A 23419-nucleotide genomic window follows, 5' to 3' on the forward strand; every position below is an offset into this window, starting at 1 on the left:
TGTGCTCATTCTTGTAGGATGCTGTATCATACCCTGTATTCGTGGTTTAGTGCAAAGACTTATAGAAACAGCACTCACAAAAACCTCCCTTAATTCACCCCCACCTTCTTCAGATAAACTCTCCCTTCTTGACGCCCAAGAAGAACAACAGACATGCATAGGCATTTTGAAGAGGAAAAACTATAAAATCAAGAGGGGGAAATTGTCAGAGATAATAAATTCCTCTTCAAAAAGCTTTAGTTCCCTGTTCTTTGTTTCTTTTTTGTTTGTTTGTTTGTTTTTTTGTTTTTTTTTGAGACGGAGTCTCGCTCTGTGGCCCAGGCTGGAGTGCAGTGGCCGGATCTCAGCTCACTGCAAGCTCCGCCTCCTGGGTTTACGCCATTCTCCTGCCTCAGCCTCCCGAGTAGCTGGGACTACAGGTGCCCGCCACCTCGCCCGGCTAGTTTTTTGTATTTTTTTAGTAGAGACGGGGTTTCACCGTGTTAGCCAGGATGGTCTCGATCTCCTGACCTTGTGATCCGCCCGTCTCGGCCTCCCAAAGTGCTGGGATTACAGGCTTGAGCCACCGCGCCCGGCCTTCTTTGTTTCTTAAGACCAATTTCCTCATACCTCCTTGTCTCCTAGCTACCTGTTCTGTAAACAACCTTCCCGCCTTTGCCATGCCCAGACAAGTCCAGATATGCCTTCCCACCTAGTAACAGACAGTCCCTCTTCCTTCCTGCCTAATAGACCCTATTCCATTTTAAACCTTAGCCAATCAAGTTAGCTTAGATTGTGAGGTCCAACCCCAGCCAACAGGGAAGTGCTAGGAACTGAATCAGAGATAAAAACCTCTGCCCTACCCTGCTCAGTGTGCTTTTGCTATCGTGACTGGCGCAAGCTGCACCCTTCTGCAGAAGTAAATTTGCCTTGCTGAGGAATTTTCTGCCTATGTGCTGTTTTTCTTTGCAGCACCAGGCACTTGTTTCTAACACTCTGCCTCCTGGGTTCAAGCAATTCTCCTGCCTCGGTCTCCCAAGTAGCTGGGATTACAGGCATGCACCACCACACCTGGCTAATTTTGTATTTTTAGTAGAGACAGGGTTTCACCATATTGGTTAGGCTGGTCTCGAACTCCTGACCTCAGTGATCCACCTGCCTCAGCCGCCCAAAGTACTAGGATTATAGGCGTGAGCCACTGCACCCGTCCAAGAAAACATTCTTTAAAAAATTATGTATACACTATTTATCACCTAACAATTATATTTGACAGAAAATGATTCAAGCAATCCTCCCACCTCAGCCTCCTGAGTAGCTGGGAGGGACCACAGGCACGCACCACCATGCCTGGGTAATTTTTTGTATTTCCTGTAGAGAGAGGGTCTCACTGTATTGCCCAGGCTGGTCTCAAACTCCTGGGCTCAAGCCATCTGCCCTCCTAAGCCTCCCAAAGTGCTGGGATTACAGGTGTGTGAGTCACTGTGCCCAGCCATGATTTATTTTTATTTAAAAAATCTGTATTTTTCCTTTTTCTTTAAAGGAAGAAAAGTTATGACTGAATTGACATCACTGAACTAAAAATTACTGTAGCACTTTAAACATTTAGGGGTGAAATCTAACAATGTCTGCAACATACTGTGAAATGAATAAAAAAATAGCTTGAATTGATAGTTCTGGTCAGTGAGATGACTAGTGTAAAGGCTTTTCCCTCCCTCAGGGACCTGCATTTTGAAAAATCTGGTCCCTGAGGTTTTCCCTGCATAAATTCCAAAGAAAAGTCAGATATTCTGGCCAAGAGTGTGGGAGATATTTGGGGACATGGATCCCATGTCACTGCATGCCACTCAGGAGACCCCGCTGGGTCTGAGGTGCCCTCTCTGAGGATAAAACCATGCCTATGGAAACAGTGCTGGACAGAGGGTGTGCTCTGGGCAGAGAGAATAAAAGCTAGAGGAGCCACGTGAGATGAAGGTTTGTCTGCAAGGAAGTTGGTCACCCATAGGTCATCCCTAGCTCTGTGTCCTCAGAGTAGCAGCCTAGAGAGAGCTCTGGAGGCAGGAACTGAGTTCTCACCCATGCTCTCTGCTCTGCTGCTCACTGGGCTGTGTGAGTGGGTGTGAATGTGTGAGTGAATGTATATGTGCGTGTGTGTGTGTGTAAATGTCTGTGACTGTGTGCGAGAGTCTGTGTGTGTGTGTGTGAATGTGTCGGTGTGTGTAAGCGTGAATGTGAGTGTATGTGTGTAGGTGTGTGTGTGGTTTTTGAGTACATGAGTGTATGAGTGTGTATGAGTGTGAGTGTATGTGTGTGTGTGAGTGTGTGCACCTTGAGTAAGCAGCTTGGGGTATCAGTTTTTTCACCTTTCAAGTAGGGAGAATAGTAAGCCCTCCTGCCTAGGCCATTGGGAGGATCAATTGAGACAGCGGAGTGGGAAAGTGCTGCGATTAATTGGTGAAAAGCAGAAATGGACCCTTCTTCTCTAAGAATGTGCAAGCAAACCATCATTTTTGAATTAAGGCGATGACTCCATTCCAAAACCATTAGATGGGGAGGGGCTTTTACTAGAGTGATTACAATCTAATCCCATCAGGTCCATGTGCCAGCAAACAACCCAGTCAGTGTTCCTTGCACATCTTGTGCCACCAACGAGGCAGCTGAAACAGTAAGGAGCCAAGCCCCAGGGCTGGCGCTTCTCACACATCAGTTACTAAATGCCCACAGGCCCAAGAGAAATATCTGATGATCCCCAAGGTGGAGAGGAGGAAACGGTCGGCTCAAGCTCAAGAGGTGAAGCAGCTTACTCAAGGTCACACAGCTGGGAAGTGGTTGCTAAATTAAGATTTGAACTTAGGTCTATCTCACTCAGGGTTTCTCTGTTTTTTTTTAGACGAAGTCTCATTCTGTCACCCAGACTGGAGTGCAGTGGCATGATCTTGGCTCACTGCAACCTCTGCCTCCTGGGTTCAAGTGATTCCCCTGCCTTGGCCTCTTGAGTGCCTGGGACTACAGGTGTGCACCACCATACCCGGCTAATTTTCGTATTTTTAGTAGAGACGGGATTTTGTTATGTTGGGCAGGCTGGTCTCAAACTCCAGGCCTCAAGTGATCCGCCTGCCTCGGTCTCCCAAAGTGCTGGGATTACAGGCATGAGCCACCGCACCTGGACCTAACACTCAGGGTTTCTTAACCTTGGTCCTCCCATATGACATTTGGGCTGCATGACTCTTCATTGTGGGGAGCTGTCCTGTGCACTGGGTGATGACATTTATTTAGCATTATCCCTAGCCTCCACTCACTTGATGCCAGTAGCTGCGAGTCCCCAGTCATGACAACCCAAAATGTTACCAGACACTGCCAGGTATCCCCTGGGGGTTAGAATCACTGATCTAACCGAAGAACATGCACCCTGAACTACTCCACTCCATTGCCAACCAAAGAGTGCAGCTTTCAACTCAAAGTAAGGCAGAACTTTCTAAAAATAGATGTTATCCAACAATGCAACAAGTTACCTTTTGAAAGACAGTAAGCTCCCCAACATGGGAAGCATGCAAGAAGAGGCAACCTGGATCTGATTCCAAATTAGAAATACTCCAAACTTTCTCAAGGGCAATGCAATTATTTACCTAAATAAAACTCAGCAACGTTGTTTTAGATAAAGCACCTACTACAGTGTCTGCCATATGTGAGGTGCTCAATAGCAGTGCTTATGTTTTCTTCCATTTCTTGGTGAGCACCACCATCCTGTACCTGACCCCATTCAGGATTAGAGGACTCATCCTTGACCTTTCCTTGTTTTTCACTGTGGTGGAAGCTGCTAATAATAGTCTCCTCTCATGTCTAAGACTAGAACTCTGCTTCTCAGCTGAGTATACAACTGCCTGGAATAGAAACTACATTTCCCAGACTCCTTTGTAGCTGGGCGTGACCATGTGACTAAATTTCAATGGGATGTAAATCCAAGTGTTGTTTGCAACTTCCAGAAAACAGCCTTAAAATAAAGGTGTGTTCTTTTCTTTGGCCTTTCATTCTTCTAGCTGGCTGGAATGTGGATATGATGAGTAGTACCTAAGCAGCCATCTTGGGGACCATAAGGAAAAGTCACACAATTAGGAAAGTGAAGCGGCCATCGGGACAGACTTGAGGTCCCTGATGATCAAGGGGCTGCCATTATCAGATAGGACTGCCCACCTCTGGACCTCACGTCTATTTCATGGAAGCCATTGTTAGCTAGTGGTTTCCATCACATACAGCCAAATCAAATCCTAATTGAAATACTGTCCCTGACTTCAAGGAGTTGGTAAATTAGCATGCGAAGAAATACACAAGATAAACAGCATCAAAACAATTAAATTAAAAATCCTAGAATGCAGCTGGGACAAATGTGGTGACTGAGGTAAGATCAAAGCAGGTAGCTGGAAGCAGAGGGAAGAACTGCCTCTCTCAAGGCAGCATGAGGATGTCAGAAAGGACATCAGAGAAGAAGTGATAGGCAAACTAGGCTCTGAAGGATGGGTGGAAGTTCACCAGCAGGAAGAAAGAGGTATTTAAGGCTCAGTAGAAGAAAGAACCAAAGTACACAGCTGAGTTTGAGGAATTGGGAGGAGTCATTGGAAGTTCCTGGAGCACAGAATGGCGAGTCTGGAAGTACACGTTGGGACCAAGGTGTAAGTAAGCTCCTTTACACGTTGATGCTGTTCCCCTGCCTAGAACATTCTTTTGCCTTGAAACTCTTACTTCTTCCTTTCTCTTGGTATCCTCAACTTCTAACATGTCCCTCTTATATCAACTTTCTTGTGGGATTATCATTCTTCAGCTGATTCTCCTCCAACTAAATGCGGAGCAACTCCAGGCCATGGGGGATGTCCACTATTTCTGCCTGGAATAGAAAGTGCACTTTGAAGTGCAATACCATGGGGACATGCCCCTCGCTGACAGCAGGGACCCTGCATTTTCGCTTGCTGTCATTTCTCCTGAGCCTGGCACCAGTCTGGCACATGACAGGTGCTCAACAGAGGTTTACCAGATAAGCCCTAAAAAACGAGACCCGGGGTCGGACGCAGTGGCTCACACCTGTTATCCCAGCACTTTGGGAGGCCAAGGCAGGTGGATTGCCTGACGTCAGGAGTTCGAGACCAACCTGGCCAACATGGCGAAATCCTGTCTCTACTAAAAACACAAAAATTAGCCAGGCATGGTGGCGTGCACCTGTAGTCCCAGCTACTGGGGAGGCTGAGGTAGGAGAATCGCTTGAATCCAGGAGGCAGAGGTTGCAGTGAGCCGAGATCATGCCACTGTACTTCAGCCTGGTGACAGAGCAAGACTCCATCTCAAAACAAAAACAAAAACAAAAAAACAGAAAGACCCAAACCAATACAGAGCAGCAGAAGCCAGCGTAGATGTACTAAGTGCAGAAAGTGTAGGCACAATTTTCAAAAGGAAGTTCAGACTTACAGAAGTTTGAAGTAGGATTTATCCCATTGACGAATACTGTTCCATACCTTTGGGTCCACTTTTCTACTTTTCCCTGACCACTTCATAGTTAGAAATTCATCTCATGGTAATCTAAGGTGTAAATAAAGATTTATGCACAAATATGCTCACTGCAACATTATTTACGACAGGAAATGAAGGGAAATGAGCTGGCATTTGGGAACTAAATGTATCTTGAGATAGTGCATCTGGAGCTGGTTCCTTTGGGCGGGTTCTTGGTCTAGCTGACTTCAAGAATGGAGCCGCGGACCTTCGCGGTGAGTGCTACTGCTATTTTTTTTGGCAACTGAGTTTTGCTCTGTCACCCAGGCTGGAGTGCAGTATCGCAGTCTCGGCTACTGCAAACTCCGCTTTCCATGTTCACACTATTCTCCTGCCTCAGCCTCCCCGAGTATCTGTGACTACAGGCACCCGTTACCAGGGCCAGCTAATTTTTTGTATTTTTAGTAGAGACGGGTTTTCACCATGTTAGCCAGGATGGTTTCGATCTCCTGACCTGCCTGCCTTGGCCTCCCAAAGTGCTGGGATTACAGGCATCATCCACGGCGCCAGCCAACTGTTACAGCTCTTAAAGATGGCACGGGCCCAAAGAGAAAACAGCAGCAAGATTTACTGTTAAGAGCAAAAGAACCCTTCCACAGCCCAGAACTGGACCCAAGCAGATTGCCCCTGATGGGCTGGGGTGGCCCGCTTTTATTCCCTTATTTGTCCCCGCCCATGTTCCATTTTTGTCCTATCAGAGTGCCCTTTTTTCAGTCCTCCCTGCTATTGGCTACTTTTAGACTCCTGCTGATTGGTGCGTTTTAGAAAGCGCTGATTGGTGCATTTTACAATCTCCTTGCTAGCTACAGAGAGAGCCTTGACTGGTGCATTTTACAATCCTCTGGTAAGACAGAAAAGTTCTCCAAGTCCCCACTCCACCCAGGAAGTACAGCTGGCTTCACTTTCAGTAGCTACAGAATAGAATATCATGGGGTCATTGATAATCATTACGGAGCACCAGCAATGAGACAGGAAAATGCTTATGATGAAATTACATTTATAGAAGACGTGGTTTATTTGCACAGGACAAAGTTAATTCTGTTAACTAACAGGCTTCTATCCAGGGTGAATCTTTGTTACATCAACCATGGTTTTCTCTGGGTACTGGATGATATTTATTATATTTGGTATTTCTCAGGATTTCGACAATGAGATTGTCTTCATTTTATAATAGGGAAAATAAGAGCTAACTGCATTCATTTTGAAAAATAAAATAAAATAGATTTCTTCGATAAAAAAATAAAAATAGATGTTTTCCACATACTTAGCACATCTTTTATTTTCTCTAGTACAAAGTGAGAGTTTGGGATTCCTTTCTTGATTCATTCTAAACTGCCTCACCTGCTACTCCCCAGTCCAAACTGCTCTATCCTCTTCCTCATTTGTGGGCTGGTTATTCTAGTCAAGTAAGTCAGAGCATTAATTTCTTTGATCTAATTCTGAGAAAGAGGTGTCATGCATGAAGGTGCTCCAGTACTGCATAGTCTCATTAAGTCTGGCCAGGTCATAATTTCCATGAAACACCCAGGCTTATCAATGCCACTGGTTGTGATGAATAGAGCAGACTGCAAATAGCAAAATGCCATTATGGGCCTAGTATTACAGGAACCTGACTGCCTTAGAATCTAGAGGAGTTCTGGCTTAAGAGTCAGCCTCTGGGTAAGATGCAAGAGGCAGATGACCTTGTGGGCAGGCAGAGGCCCCAGTGGGTTTTCCAGGGGTGGAGGTACACATGCAAAGAGTCTACAGAGTCAGAGAAGAAAAGCTACTAAGAACAGAGGACTGCGTGTGGAGCAAGAGGGAGTGGTGGGGACCGAGGTAACCTGGAGAGCCTGTTCTCTGCTTGAAGGGGCAGCTGCCACTCACATGCCACCAACTGCTGCAGACTCAGATCTGCCTGTTTTTAAAAGGAAACACAAAATCTGGAGTTTTTACATGAAATATTTTAGTTTTTAAATGCTGTCAATTATTCAACTGAAATGTTTCATTTGTCTTCTTGAACACTACACAGGGTAAAAAAAAAAAATTTTTGCAAGCCCCCAGGTAGAAACCTCAAGCTGGTTCATAGGGGATGCAGAATGCTGAATATGAGATAATGACCCAGGAGTGGACACCTTTTGGGGTATTTGCCCAGCTCAAGTCAAGCCTCCTCTCTGAGAACCATCATCTCACCTAGGGTGGGCTCTGGCAGCCATAATTATACTATGTAACCCTGACCCCTGGGCACACCTGATTGAACCAGAAGTTGTCCTCTGACCCAGAATAGACCAGTCAGCCCAGTCCTCTCTTCTGGAACTCTGGGATTGGAGTTGTGCCATCAAGACAGTCTGTTGGTCTCATATATCTGATATATATCTGATGTATCAAGAAGACAAATAAAACAATTGAATAATTGACAACATTTAAAAACTAAAAGATTTTGGCTGGGCGCAGTGGCTCAAGCCTGTAATCCCAGCACTTTGGGAGGCCGAGACGGGCGGATCACGAGGTCAGGAGATCGAGACCATCCTGGCTAACACGGTGAAACCCCGTCTCTACTAAAAAAAATACAAAAAACTAGCCAGGCGAGGTGGCGGGCGCCTGTACTCCCAGCTACTCGGGAGGCTGAGACGAGAGAATGGGGTAAACCTGGGAGGCGGAGCTTGCAGTGAGCTGAGATCTGGCCACTGCACTCCAGCCTGGGCGACAGAGCGAGACTCCGTCTCAAAAAAAAAAAAAAAAAAAACCTAAAAGATTTCATGCAAAAACTCCAGATTTTATAAGAGTGGGGGTAAGTGGGGGGTGGGGGGCTGCCACTGGGGGCAGGAGGGGGACTGTTGCTCACCTCTGGGAATGCTAAAATAGAGGAGGGGATAAAAGAAGGCAGCAGACAAAATGCAATAATTCATATGCTGGAACAACCGAGATCTACCAGCAGAAGGATGAATTTAGACCTTTCCCTCATATCATACACAAAAATTAGCTCATAATTGATGATAGTCCTAAATGTAAAAGCTAAATTTTTGTGACCTTGAGTTAGGCAAAGATTTCTCAGATACAGCACCAAAGGCATAAGGAATTTTTAAAAACTGCTAAATCGGACTTCATCAAGATGAGAAACTTTTGGGTTTCAAGAGGTACCACTAAGAAAATGAAAAGCTATGGAATGGAAGAAAATATTTATAGGTCATATATATGATATATCATATATCTAATATATCCAAAATATATAAAGAACTCTTCCAACTCAATCACAAGAAGATAAATAACCCAATTTATAAATAGGCAAAGGATTTATATAGACATTTCACCAAACAAGATATAGGAATGGCTCAAAAGCACATGAAAGGATGTTCAACATCATTAGTCATTAAGGAAATGAAAAATCAAAACCACAGTGAGATACCACTTCACATCTACTAGGATGACTATAATTTAAAAAGAAGGACAATAACAAGTGGTGGTGAAGATGTGGAGAAATAAGAACTCTCAAACACTGCTGGTGGAAATGTAAAATGGTGCAGCTACTGTGAAAAGCAGTCTGACAGTTCTTCAAATGGTTAAACATGGTTACCATATGACTCAGTGATTGATTCCACACCTACATATATACCCAAGAGAACTGATCACGTGACCACAGAAAAACTTGTATGCAGATATTCATAGCATTATTCATAACAACCAAAAAGTGGAAAAAACCCAAATGTTCATCAACTGGTGAATGGATTTTGATTAAAATGTGCTCTATTTGTCATTAGAAAGAAACACAGTACTATTCCAAGCTACAACATGGAGGAACTGGAAAAACATCATGCTAGGTGAATGAAGTCAGACACAAAAGGCAACACATTGAATGATTCAATTTATATGAAATGTCCAGAACAGGCAAATTATATTATAGAGACAGAGAATAGATTAGTGGTTGCCTGGAGGGGGGAACAGGCAGGGATCTTTTGGAAAAGAGAGAAATGTTCTAAAATTGGATTCTGATGATGATTATACAATTCTGTAAATTTACTAACTGAATATATGATAACTGAATTATATGACTCACTTATAATGGGTGAATTTTATGATAGGAAAATTACACCTCAATCAAGTTGTTTTAAAATTTTTTCAGTGGATTAAGAAAGAGACTGCTTTGGGTTCCAGATCTCTCTGTCTGTTTTTAAAATCTATTTCACTGCACCAGTGTTGGGAAACAGGATCAGTTATAAGATTCTCAGCATCATTTAAATGAAAACAAACTAGTTGCTTAGCAGAAGAACTGCTTTAACCAGAACCGAGATTTAGATAAAATAGATCTCATGGTTTCTTGTAAAAGGGGCAGGGAGATGTTATGCGTAACTTCTAAATTAGTCATCGGAAGTGGAAGGAGAGGAATGACAGAGCTAAATCAAACCTTTCCTCCTACACGTCTGTGATCTTCTCTCATTTTATAATTTGGTTTAAGAGACTGAACTTGTTTGTTTGTATACTCCCCACAACCCCCAGCCCTGGTGTGACAGGCTGGAATTTTTAAAGCTAAGTGCAGGAAAGGAAAGCTGAAGGATATTATCACTAAATGGAAGAAGAAAAAAAAAAAAAAAAAGGCAGCATTAAAAGCCCAGCTCAGTTATCTCTTACTTTCTAACATCAAAAAGCAAGAGAGAAGCTGGGCGCGGTGGCTCACGCCTATAATCCCAGCACTATGGGAGGCCGAGGCGGGCAGATCACAAGGTAAGCAGTTTGAAACCACCCTGGCTAATATGGTAAAACTCCGTCTCTACTAAAAATACAAAAAAAAAAAAAAAAAAAAAAAAAAAAATTAGCTGGGCATGGCGGCGCATGCCTGTAATCCCAGCTACTCAGGAGGCTGAGGCAGGAGAATTGCTTGAACCTGAGAGGCAGAGGTTGCAGTGAGCCGAGATCATGCCACTGAACTCCAGCCTGGGCGACAGAGCGAGACTCTGTCTCAAAAAAAAAGAAAAAGAAAAGTAATATTTTCATGATTGCATCAGGCTGGGAGATTTTCCATATTGCGTCATTTAATCCTCATCGTGCTGGTGACCTCACCAAAATAATTCTGCCCCCCATTTTAATGATGTGGAAACAGAGGCTTCTGTAGTTTTTAGGGCTTGGTGCCTGCACTAAGAGATTCCAGAGTGACTCAAGAGCAAGTTTCACTTAAAGGCCCAAGGGGCACCCATCTGCTAAGACCTTCCAGTGAACTTCACATACTCCCCTACCCCATCCTCTTTTTCATTGTGAAGAGAATAAAATAAATAAACACTTTGAATAAAGATTCCAGGGAATTGAAAACATGGACATCCATGCTAGCATGAGAAAGGGATATAGTGAATACATCATCCTCTTTTTCACTGTGAAAAGAGGAAAATAAACAAACGCTTTAAATAAAGATTCCAAGGAATTTGAAAATATGGATATCCGTGCTAACATGAGACAAGGACACAGTGATTACACTACCAAACCCAGCACACACACAAGTATCATTTCAGGACATGATGAATAATGTTTTCATTTTGCTCCGAATCCTTGGAGACTAAATTCTGAGCAATATACTTTCAAAGACCAAAGTTATTCAGGCTGTTCTCTTCTTGAGGAAGAAAAAAGTGATTGATGATATTGAACTAAATAAAAGAGCTGGCAGGAGAAAAAGAGAGGCAGATGCGGCATTTATAAGAGAGATCTCCCAGGTGATTAGGAGTTCCTGTAACTTTTGTCTCTTTCAGTCAAGTGACCTGATGGATACCTGCCTGCAGCTGCCACCTCATCCCACACCTGGGGCTCTTTAGCACCACCTGCTGGTCAAGCCCTATTGCTGGTTCTGGGGCCAGGCTATTTATATATACGGGTTATTTATATATAGAAGTTATTTATATATAGGGCATAGATGAGTGTGACGCGATCTGGTTCCTAGTTCTATTCTGATATTCACAGATGATTCATTTATTCATTCATCTATTTATCCATTCATTCTCCCTTCCTTCCATCAGACCATCCACAAAATCTTCACTGATGAATATTCTTGCCAGGTACAGATATTATGATAGCCAAGGGATGAACACAGTTCCTATTTTCATGGAGGTGCCAGCCTATACCAGTAATTCTCGATTCTGCCTGCCTGAGAGTTTTGTTTTGTTTTTTTTGAGATGGAGTCTCGCTCTGTTGCCCAGACTGGAGTACAATGGCATGATCTCAGCTCACTGCAAACTCTGCCTCCCAGGTTCAGGTGATTCTCCTGCCTCAGCCTCCCAGGTTGCTGGGATTACAGGTGCCTGCCACCACATCTGGCTAATTTTTATGTTTTTAGTAGAGACGGGGTTTCACCATAGTGGCCAGGCTGGTCTCAAACTCCTGACCTCAAATGATCCACTTGCCTCAGTCTCCCAAAGTGCTGGGATTACAGGCGTGAGCCACTGCGTCAAAAGCTTTTAAAACATATTGAGATGTCTTCTTTCAGGAAGACTGAGTAGAGGTACTTTTCTCTATTCTGCTAAGTACAACCAAAACTCTGGATGTTACATTTAAAGCAAACACAAGAAGACTCTGACAGGTGGAGAGGCAAAGGCAAAGCAGTGAGGAACACTGGGACTCAATGAATGACACTGTGATGAGTTCCCCGGGCTTTTGTTTGGCCACATACATCAGAGAGTTTGAGCTGAAGAAGCTGGCAGCTCAGAAATGGCAATCGGCACAGGCAAAACAAAAGCCTGCTGTGTCTAGCCAAAAGACTGGGAAAGGGGCTGCCTAGCAAAATAGAAAACTTTTAGACAACACCTGCTCTATTTCAGCCAAACACCATAGAAAAACACTGTGCCCCGTTCCTGTCCTAGCCAGATGAGGCGAAGGAGGGAGGGAAGCCAAGACTTCCACCCTTGTCAAGCTGTAATGAAGTGACTCAACTCCCCCTGCTGGGGTGGTGTCCCCGCCATTCCTAGCAGGGAGCTGGGACTTGCATCCTGTCAGGTGATGACAAGCCCTGCACCCACTCCCACAGTGTCAGTAGGGGTGCATGGGGAGCAGTGAGGAGGCAGTCTCATCCCTCCCAGCTGAGGACTTATCTTCAGTGGCCTAGTGGGGAGATGGAGCTCCCACATCTGCTCAGCAATAATGAGAAACCCACGCCCTTCAGGTGTCAAGAGAAGCTAAGTGGGGAGCCAGGACATCTACCTCCACCTGGAAGTAATGAGGCAGCACACTCTCCCCTTGTGTCCTCCGGCTTCCCCTGCTACGGCAGTGTCAGGAGATTTAAATATGATCCTAGGTCTCATAATACCTAAAATTTCCATATTTCAATTGAAAATCATTTTTCACATCAAAAAATGAGAAGGGAATTCAAATAGGATTTTTTTTTTTTTTTTTTTTTTTGTGAGACAGAGTCTCACTCTGTCGCCCAGGCTGGAGTGCAGTGGCGTGATCTCGGCTCACTGCAACCTCTGCCTCCCAGGTTCAAGCCATTCTCCTGCCTCAGCCTCCCAAGTAGCTGGGACTACAGGCACATGCCACCATGCCTGGCTAATTTTTTGCATTTTTAGTAAAGACGGGGTTTCACCGTGTTAGCCAGGATGGTCTCGATCTCCTGACCTCATGATCTGCCTGCCTCGGCCTCCCAAAGTGCTGGGATTACAGGCGTGAGCCACCACACCTGGCCCAAATAGGATTTTTAAAAAGCAATCATACTATCCGGGCACGGTGGCTCACGCCTGAAATCCCAGCACTCTGGGAGGCCAAGGCAGGCAGATCACGAGGTCAGGAGATCGAGACCATCCTGGCTAACACGGTGAAACCCCATCTCTACTAAAAACACAAAAAAATTAGCTGGGCGTGGTGGTGGGCACCTGTAGTCCCAGCTACTCAGGAGGTTGAGGCAGGAGAATGGTGTGAACCTGGGAGGCAGAGCTTGCAGTCAGCCGAGATCGCACAACTGCACTCCAGCCTGGGCGACAGAGTGAGACTCCATCTCAAAGAGAAAAAAAAAAGCAATCATACTTTGGAAGTCTGAGGCAGGAGAATCCCTTCAGCCCAGGAATTTGAGAGCAACTTGGGGAACATAGCAAGACCTCATCTATACAAAATTTTTTAAAAAAATTAACCAGGCATGGTGATGTGCATCTGTAGTCCCCGCTACTTGGGAGGCTAAGGCAGCAGGATTGCTTAAACCAGGAGTTTGCGGCTGCAGTGAGCTATGATCATGCCACTCTATTCCAGCCTGGGAAACAGAGCAAGACTCTGTCTTTAAAAAATAAATAAATAAAATAAAAATAAAAATAAATTTAAAAATGAATAAATAAAGCAATTAATAGATACCACGACTACAGAAGTGTTAGAATTATCTGACAAAACATTTAAAGTAATCATCATAAAAATGCTTCAACATGCAAATGTGAACACACTTGAGACAAATTAAAAAAATAAAGTCTCAGCAAAGAAATAGAAAATATAAAGAAGAACCAATGGAAATTTAGAATGGAAATAATAGTTGAAATAAGAATCCAGAGGTGCCCGCCCTACCTGAGGAGAGGAAGGTTATGGCGTGAAGCTGCAGCTGCTGCTGCTTCTGCAAGGTCTCAGGGCTGGGCTGCAGCCATGTCCTACTGCTGGCAGGAAGGGAAGGATCAAATCATATTTGTAACCAAAGAAGACCAGGAAACTCCAAGCAATGCAGAATCGGTGGCTGATGAACCCAATGATCCATACGCGGAGCATGGATAGATACTGCCAATGGAGACATTAACTGGAACTGCCCATGCCTTGGGCGAATGACCAGCGGCCCCTGTGGGGAACAGTTCAAGTCAGCCTTTTCCTGCTTCCACTATAGCATGGAGGAGATCAAGGGGTCAGACTGTGTAGACCGGTTCCGGGCCATGCAGGAATGCATGCAGAAATACCCAGACCTCTATCCCCAAGAGGATGAGGATGAGGAAGAGGAAGAAGAGAAGCAGCCAGCAGAACAAGCAGAAGAAACAGCTCCCACTGAAGCCACTGCAACCAAAGAAGAGGAGGGGTCAGGTTAACGAAGGCCACAAGGCACTGGGCTCCAGTCCTTTTGAAGTGGACCTTTTGCAAAAAGCCTTGTCGTCACCTTCCAAGAAAGTGTCTTTCCCTCTGTTGTCCTGTGCACTGTAATATACAAAATAACTTATTTTGATGATCAGTGGTCTTGACCTCTTGACATATACACTGAAAAAAAAATGGGGGTTGTATGTATGTGTGTCCTACCTAAACCTGTAGCTGCCACTTTTGAATTCTCTTTTCAGATTGCCCTGAATTTTGCCACTTTTAAATCATGTGCTGAATAAGCTCAGCAACTAAAAACCATTACCCAGGAAGGTTTCTTGTGAGTGAGCTGATTTATTCTGATTCATTATATTCCTTTTGGTAGATTTTGTACCCCTTGGGGAAATAATACAAGTAATAGAAACAAAAACATCTTCTCTTAAAAATGCTGGGGTGGGGCCTCTACTAGCAGAGGCCAGATGGTCAGATACGATTTCTGCAAACCCATCTTGACCTTGAGTATGTGAAGGTGTACTGCACTTCATTCCTGATACATTTTGGTTTCCATGTTGGTGTGGAGCTCCTGGTTTTCTGTGTTTGGACGGTGAAGATTTGGACCCTCGCATTCACAGTCCCTCTCTAAGTGAAGGGAGAGGCTGGCTTGGCTGTTCCTTGTTATTCCGAAAGCCCTGGTTTGGGGCCCATGTTCACACTGGCTCTCAGTCTGGCCAGGTGCAATGTTCTTGAGAGGTGGGGACCTAATTATTACCAGAGTAGCAGGAAGAGAGGAAACATTGTGAATTAAGTATTCAATTAAAAGGAAACATGATTTCTACCTGAAAAAAAAAAAAAAGAACCCAATTGATGGGCTTAAAGAAGGCAGGAATAGAGGAAAGAATCAGTAAACTGGAAGATAAAACAATAGAAATTCCCAAATCTGAACATCAGAGGGAAAAGACTAATAAACAAATACACAAACAAACAGAACTCCAGGGTCCTGTGGGACTATAACAAAAGATCTAACATTCATATAATCATAGTCCCAGAAGGAGATGAGAAAAAGGGTGGCAATGACAATGTGCTTTGAGAGATAATGGCTGAAAATGTCCCAAATTTGGCAAGAGATCTAACTCTGCAGAATCAAGAAACTGTTAACCAAACAGGATAAGCCCCCCAAATATACACCAAAACACATAATAATTAAACTCCTGAAAATGAAAGACAAAAAATGTTGAAAGTGTCAGAGAAAAACACCTTACCATAATGGGAATGATAGCAGATTTCTCACAGAAAACATAGAGACAAGAAAATGGCATTATATTTTTCAGATGCTGAAAAAAAAGAACTGTCAGCCCAGACTCTTATACTCAGTGAAAATATCTACAAGGAAAAAAAGGAAAACAACACATTCTCAGATGAACTTGTACAGGACTCTGTGCTGAAAACTACAACATGCTGATGAAATAAATCAAAGATGTAAATAAATGGAGAGTGTTCATGGATCGGAAGTCTCAACAGAGTAAATATGTCAATTATTCCCAAATTAATATACAGATTTAATGCAATTCCTATCAAAATATCAGCAAGATGTCTTACAGATATAGACAAGACTCTTCTAAAATGTATAGGGAAAAGTGAAGAAACCAGAACAACTCAATTTTGAGAAAAAGAGAATAAAATGGGAGAAATTGACCTACCCAATTTCAAAACTACTATACATTAATAGCTACACTAATCAAGATTTTGTGGTATTGGCAAAGGAGTAGACACATAAATCAATAGAATAGAACAGAGAGTCAAGAAATAGAAATAGAACCACTCGAATATTCTCAGGTGATTTTTGACAAAGGCGCAAAATTAAAGCATTTTCAACAAATGGTGCTGGCACAATTGGACGTCATAGGCAAAAACTGAACAACCTAAACCTTATGTCTTATAAAAAAGTTAACTCAGGCTGGGCATGGTGGTGGCTCATGCCTGTAATCCCAGCACTTTGGGAGGCCGAGGCAGGCAGATCATGAGGTTAAGGGATTGAGACCATCCTGGCCAACATAGTGAAACCCTGTCTCTACTAAAAATATAGAATCTTTTGAACCCGGGAGGTGGGGATTGTAGTGAGCCAAGATCGCACCTCTTCACTCCAGCCCAGTGACAGAGCGAGACTCCGTCTAAAAAACATACGAACAAAAAATTAACTCAAAATGCTCCACAGACCATTAAATGTAAAATGTAAAACTACAAAACTTGTAGAAAAACACATTAGAAGAAATCTTCAGGATCCACAGCTAAGCTAAAAGTTCTTAGACTTGTGACTAAAAACATGATCCACAAAAAGAAAAAACAATGAATTAGACCCCATCAAAAGGAAAAATTTTGTTCTGTGAAAGACCCTGTTAAGAGGATAAAAAGACAAGGAGAAAATATTTGCCAGCTACATATCTTACAAAGGACTAGTATTTAGAATATATAAAGAGCTCTCAAAACTCAACAGTAAAAAGCAGACAATCCGATGAGAAAATGGGCAAATGACATGAGGAAACATTTAATCGTCAAATAGATGATACAGATGGCCCATCCGCCTGTGAAAAGATGTTCAATATTACTAGCCATCAGAAAAGTGCAAATCAAAACCACAATGAGATATCACTGCACAGCCATCAGAATGGCTAAAATAAAAGACAGTGGCAACACCAAATGCTGAGGAAGACTGCAGAGAAACTGTATCACTCATATATTTCTGGTGGGAAGGTAAAATGATACAACCATTCTGGAAGAGTATGCCGGTTTCTTAAAATACTAAACATGTAACTACCATAAACTTGAGTAATTGCACTCCTGGACATTTATCCCAAAGAAACTAAAACTTATTTGCCTACAAAAAACCTGAACATGAATGCTTATAGCAGCTTTATTCATAATAGCTCAACGCTGGAAACAACCAGATACCCTTTGATAGGTGAATGAGAAACCAACTGTGGAATACTACACAGTAGTAAAAAGGAATGCACTAGTGCTATTCCCAACAATCTGGATGAGTCTCCAGAGAATTATGTGAAGTGAAAGCAGTCCCAAAAGGTTACTAACCGTATGACATTTGTATAACATTCCTGAAATGACACAATTATAGAAATGGAGAATGGATTAGTGGTTGTCAGGGGTTAGGGATGAGGGAGGTGAGAAGGAAAGGGGATGTGGCTATAGAAAGGCAACGTTGGTGATGGAACTCTTCTGTACTTGATTGTCTTTATGTCAATGTCGGTTGTGATATTTTACTACAGTTTTGCAATATGCTACCACTGGAGGAAATTGAGTAAAGTGTATGCAGGATTGCTCTATGTTATTTCCGACAACTGAGTGTTCCTAAAAGGCTTAATGTAAAAAAACTCTTACTGATACCTTGGCCGCACTCCCAGACTCCCAGCCACTATGGTTTGAAGGTCCCCAGGTGATCCAGTGTGCAGCCAGGATTAAAAAAACCACTGGTCTAAGACAGTGCTTCCTAAACTTTCATATGCAAATACATTTTCTGAGTCTCGTTAAAATGGTTCAGGAGGTCTGAGGTAGGACCAGAGATTCTGCATCTCTAACAAGCTCTGAGGTGATGCCCATGCTGTTGGCCCACGAACCTCACTTTGAGTAGCAAGGGTTTTTACACTGTGGTTACATCCAGGTTGGGTTCATAAGAATTATCAGAGCGGCCGGGCGCGGTGGCTCAAGCCTGTAATCCCAGCACTTTGGGAGGCCGAGACGGGCGGATCACGAGGTCAGGAGATCGAGACCATCCTGGTTAATACGGTGAAACCCCGTCTCTACTAAAAAGTACAAAAAACTAGCCGGGCGAGGTGGCGGGCGCCTGTAGTCCCAGCTACTTGGGAGGCTGAGGCAGGAGAATGGCGTGAACCCGGGAGGCGGAGCTTGCAGTGAGCTGAGATCCGGCCACTGCACTCCAGCCTGGGCGACAGAGCGAGACTCCATCTCAAAAAAAAAAAAAAAGAAATAAAAAAAAAAGAATTATCAGAGCAACTGTGAAATATATCGTACACTGGGATCCGGCTTAGTCGATTCAGTAGGATCCAGTAGGTCTGGACTGGCGCCGATGACTCTTGGGGATAGAGGTCTGGGTATTTCTGCATGCATTCCTGCATGACCCGGAACCGGTCTACACAGTCTGACCCCTTGATCTCCTCCATGATATAGTGGAAGCATGAAAAGGCAGACTTGAACTGTTTTCCACAGGGGCTGCTGGCCATTCCCCCAAGGCATAGGCAATTCCAGTTAATGTCTAAACATTAAGGTTTAGGTGTTTTTTAATAGCTCCCCTGGTGAATGTGGTGCCGAGCCAGGTTTAGGATCCAGCAGCAAGCTGCCTCCTGCTCCTTGATTCCTGTGTATGAGCTCACCTTGGCACCCAAGGCCAATAATGGAATTTAAAATTCTTGTCTTCATGCCCAGTACTTTCACTGCCTTAGACCTGGGGTCAGGCCCTGGGACTTGGTCTCTCTCATCTGCCCTTGAACCTACCCAGTGGACTTCAGTCAGTGTCAGCTCCCTAGAACATGCTCTGGTGTCTCCTGTCTGTCACCGGCCTTCTGGAGGCCAGCCGCCTACTCCTTTTGTTCATCCTTTGGAGGCTGCCTTGATCTAAGCTCAAGTTTGCTCTCACCAGGGATACTGCAACAGCCCCCTAACTGGCCAGCCCACTTCCAATTTCACCCCCTGTAGTCCCCACCCGTGTCAACTACAAGCAATCTTTCTAAATCCACATTTCTCTCCTTCAGTTACTTATTCCCATTATCATTTTTGCTGATCTGTCTTTCCTATACCACCATTTACTTTATATATAATTTAAATGGATCCACTTTTTGCTGAAGTTTATTTCACTACCACATATGAAAAACCAGTTATCTTTTTTTGTTATCTATAGAACTTTCCATAGCCATAAATAAAATGACAATAAAACAGTGTGATTTAATTCTACTCAGATATTGTGAAGAAGGCTTTGCTTTGTTAAAGAGAAACCCTAGCAAGAGTAAGATAGGTGTTAAAAACTTCCCATCACTGGCCGGGCACGGTGGCTCACACCTGTAATTCCAGCACTTTGGGAGGCCGAGGCAGGCGGATTACGAGGTCAGGAGATCGAGACCATCCTGGCTAACACGGTGAAACACCATCTCTATTAAAAATACAAAAAATTAGCCGGGCGTGGTGGCAGGCGCCTGTAGTCTCAACTACTCAGGAGGCTGAGGTAGGAGAATGGTGTGAACCCAGGAGGCCAAGCTTGCAGTGAGCTGAGATCGTGCCACTAAACTCCAGCCTGAGTGACAGAGCGAGACTCTGTCTCAAAATAAAAAAGTAAATAAATAAATAATAAAAACATCCCAACACCAAATTGAGACTCTCTTGGAGGTAATCAGAAGGACTTAAATATGCAAGTAAGACTTGAAAATCAGTTAGTCAATATTAGTTAATGGTACATTTCTGTACCATTTACAGTCACTTCAGGTAACACCCAAGATGTGGTAAACACTGTTTTAAATCTTGTCATATATTGTTTTGCTTCTAAATGCCTTGAAGGAAAACTTCAAACTCCTTAGGCTGTTGGTATGACATTTCCTTCATATTTTGAACCACAGCACTCCAGCAAAAATGAACTCGCTGTCCCCAAACTCCCCAGGTTCTTTCAGTTTTGGGGGGCTCTACACACAGGATTCTCTTCTCCAGGAAGGGGATGTGTCTTGCAGATTAGCATTTCATTTATGTTTACTATTGTCTTTTATGGGCCTATTTCAGAGCCCACCTGAAACAAAGTAGGTGAGAAGAATGAAAGGGACAAAGGAGAGGTGGAAAGGTTGATAAACAAGATGGGAAGAAAAAGGAAGGGAGGGAGGCAGAGGGAAGGAAAGTATCAATGAACTTCTATTTATTCTACAAAGCCCATCTTAACTGTTCCTTCTTTTCTGAAGCTTTCCTGTATCCCTTAGCCATATCTAAGCATTTCTTCTTCTGGGTTCCTACAGTATTGTCTCCATATCTCTATTAAGGCATTTAACACTATATTCTTTTTTTTTTTTTTTTTTTGAGACCGAGTCTCACTCTGTCGCCCAGGCTGGAGTGCAGTGACAAGATCTTGTCTCACTGCAACCTCCACCTCCTGGGTTCAAGCGATTCTCCTGCCTCAGCCTCCCGAGTAGCTGGGACAACAGGCACGTGCCACCACAACTGGCTAATTTTTGTATTTTTTTAGTAGAGATGGGGTATTGCCATGTTGGCCGGGCTGGTTTCAAACTCCTGACCTGAGGTGATCCACCCACCTCAGTCTCCCAAAGTGTTGAAATTACAGGCGTGAGCCACTACGCCCGGTCCACTATATTCTATTGAATGAATTCAGGTGTCCTTCACTTAGACTTTGATCCCTACAAGGGCAGGACCACTGCGATATTCACTTATATTTCCAGCACCTAGCCCAGTGGCTTTAAAACTTGGTTGCGCATTGGAATCATAATCAGAGCTTTAAAAAAATACTAATGCCGAGGACTCACCACTCCTGGACTGGATTCTGATGTAACTGGTCTAGGGTGTGTCTGGGTTTCAGGATTAAAAACAATTTTTTGTTGGAGACAGGTTGTCGTTCTGTTGCCCAGGCTGGAGTGCAGTGGCAAGATCATAGCTCACTGTGACCTTGAACTCCTGGCCTCAAGCAATTCTCCTGCCTTGGCCTCCCAAAGCACTAGGATTACAGGTAGGAGCCACTCTGCCTGGCCTGGATTTTAAAAACTCTCCAGATAGTTCCAATGCAGCCAATATTGTGAATCACTTTCCTAACCAAAGCCGAATTATGGTAGGAAGAGGTCAGTAAGTGATGAGTAAGTAGATGCATCCTGCCTTTAACGCACCACAGTTCTGACCCAACATGACCGCATTCAGAGTTTCATGTGATGCTAATTCATTAATATATTCAGGAACTATTAATTAAACAATAATGTGGTACCAGGTATTATGCTAGGCCAAGCCACTAGAGATGGAAATGTGAGTAAGACTCCCAATTCTCCCCTTGTTTTTGATATGCCTCAGGGATGGCTGGGGCCTGTCCTGGTTCATCCAAGAACTTTCTGTCCTGCTGATTAATTGGCCAGCTCCAACAGCAATCATTTCCCTAGTGACTGACAGCAAATCTTACTTCTGGCTGGTTCCTCGGGAAAGTGTTATCTAAGGATAGACTCTATTTACTCTCAGAGAGAGGAAGTTCCCAGGGGGTGTGGGCAAGTCAAGAAACCACAAAGAAAGTGGTCTTGTCTAGATCTCTCCAAGCACTCCAGAAGTGAAAGGGAGATCATGCTCAGGTGGAGACCAAAGTCCTGTGCAGCTCAGACAGGCCTCCTTATGGGTGTGTATGTACATAAAGAAAATGTAAGGCCGGGCGTGTTGGCTCACGCCTGTAATCCCAGCACTTTGGGAGGCTGAGGTGGGCAGATCACCTAGATCAGGAGTTTGAGACTAGTCTGGCCAATATGGTGAAACCCTGTCTCTACTAAAAATACAAAAATTAGCCAGGCATGGTGGCGGGCACTTATAATCTCAGCTACTGGGTGACCTTGGCTTGGCAGGAGAACTGCTTGAACCTGGGAGATGGAGGCTGCAGTGAGTCGAGCTCGTGTCACTGCACTCCAGCCTGGGTGACAGAGCGAGACTTGTCTCAGGAAAAAAAAAAAAAAAATCTTCATCACCCATGATGATGTTCATCATCATAGGTAAATGGCATTTCCTTCCCAACCACTACGGTCCCATGCTCAGACCTGCTTCAAAACTCTGCACTACAGGTGACTGAAGACCAGAGATGATGTCCAGGTTGGGTCACCCCTGTTCTGTTCTGCTGCGGACTTTGACAACATCTTCTCTCATCCGCTATCACAGTTTCCTAACTGGTCTTCCTGCTCCTGGTTTTGGCCCATTTCACATAGAAGCCAAATGATCTTTCTAAAACCACAAATCCAATCCCCCTACTCAAAACTCTAATGGCTGGCCACTGTTGTCAGAATATACAGAAACCCCCTGACCCCACATACGTGATACAAGGGTAACAACCCAAATAAACCTGGACTGTTTTGCATCCAGTCTACCTCTGGTATCTTTTTGTGTGTGTGTGTGTGTGTGTGTTTTGAGGCTGACTCTCACTCTGTCACCCAGGCTGGAGTGCAGTTGTGCCATCTTGGCTCACTGCAATCTGCACCTCCCACGTTCAAGCGATTCTCATGCTTCAGCCTCCTGAGTAGGTTGGATTACAGGCGCCCACCATAAAGCCCAGCTATTTTTTAAAATTTTAGTAGAGATGGGGTTTCATCATGTTGGCCAGGCTGGTCTCCAAATCCTGACCTCAAGTGATCCACCCGCCTCGGCCTCCCAAAGTGCTGCTGGGATTACAAGCTTAAGTTACCATGCCCGGCCCCATGATCCTATTAAAAAGAAATTCAAGTCCAATATCCAGAAAATAAAATGATATGGAAAAGTAACTTCAACCTTTACTGAAGACTTTCCAATAGGCAAAACTGAGAGGTGACAACATGTTAGCAGCCTTCGCTCTCGGCACCTATGCGGCCTGAGTCCACTCTGGCAGCGCTTGAGGAGCCCTTCAGCCCGCCACAGCACTGTGGGAGCCCCTCTCTGTCCTGGCCGAGGCCGCAGCCAGCTCCCTCTGCTTTCGAGGAGGTATGGAGGCAGAGGCGCGGGCGGGAACCGGGGATGCGCGCTGCGCTCGCGGGCCAGCGCCAGTTCCGGGTGCCCCAGCACTGCCGGAATTCTCACCAGGCCTCAGCTGCCTCCGCCCCGCGGGGCAGGGCTCGGGACCTGCAGCCCGCCATGCCTGAGCCTCCCCCTACTCGTGGGCTCCCGCGCAGTCGGAGCCTCCCTGACACGCACCGCACACTGGGCCACT

At 44.3% G+C, this 23419-nt stretch overlaps 1 protein-coding gene and 1 pseudogene across 2 annotated transcripts in view; one reads left to right on the plus strand and one right to left on the minus strand.

The window, feature by feature from the left end:
- The window catches only part of HRH1 (histamine receptor H1), a 130462-nt gene that overhangs the window by 14212 nt on the left and 92831 nt on the right, over window positions 1–23419 (minus strand). The gene's annotated exons all lie outside the window — the stretch shown is intronic.
- LOC112619311 lies at window positions 14080–14507 on the plus strand (annotated as a pseudogene).

The sequence above is a fragment of the Theropithecus gelada genome, chromosome 2 (genome assembly GCF_003255815.1).
Source record: "Theropithecus gelada isolate Dixy chromosome 2, Tgel_1.0, whole genome shotgun sequence".
In the NCBI taxonomy this organism is placed as follows: domain Eukaryota; kingdom Metazoa; phylum Chordata; class Mammalia; order Primates; family Cercopithecidae; genus Theropithecus; species Theropithecus gelada.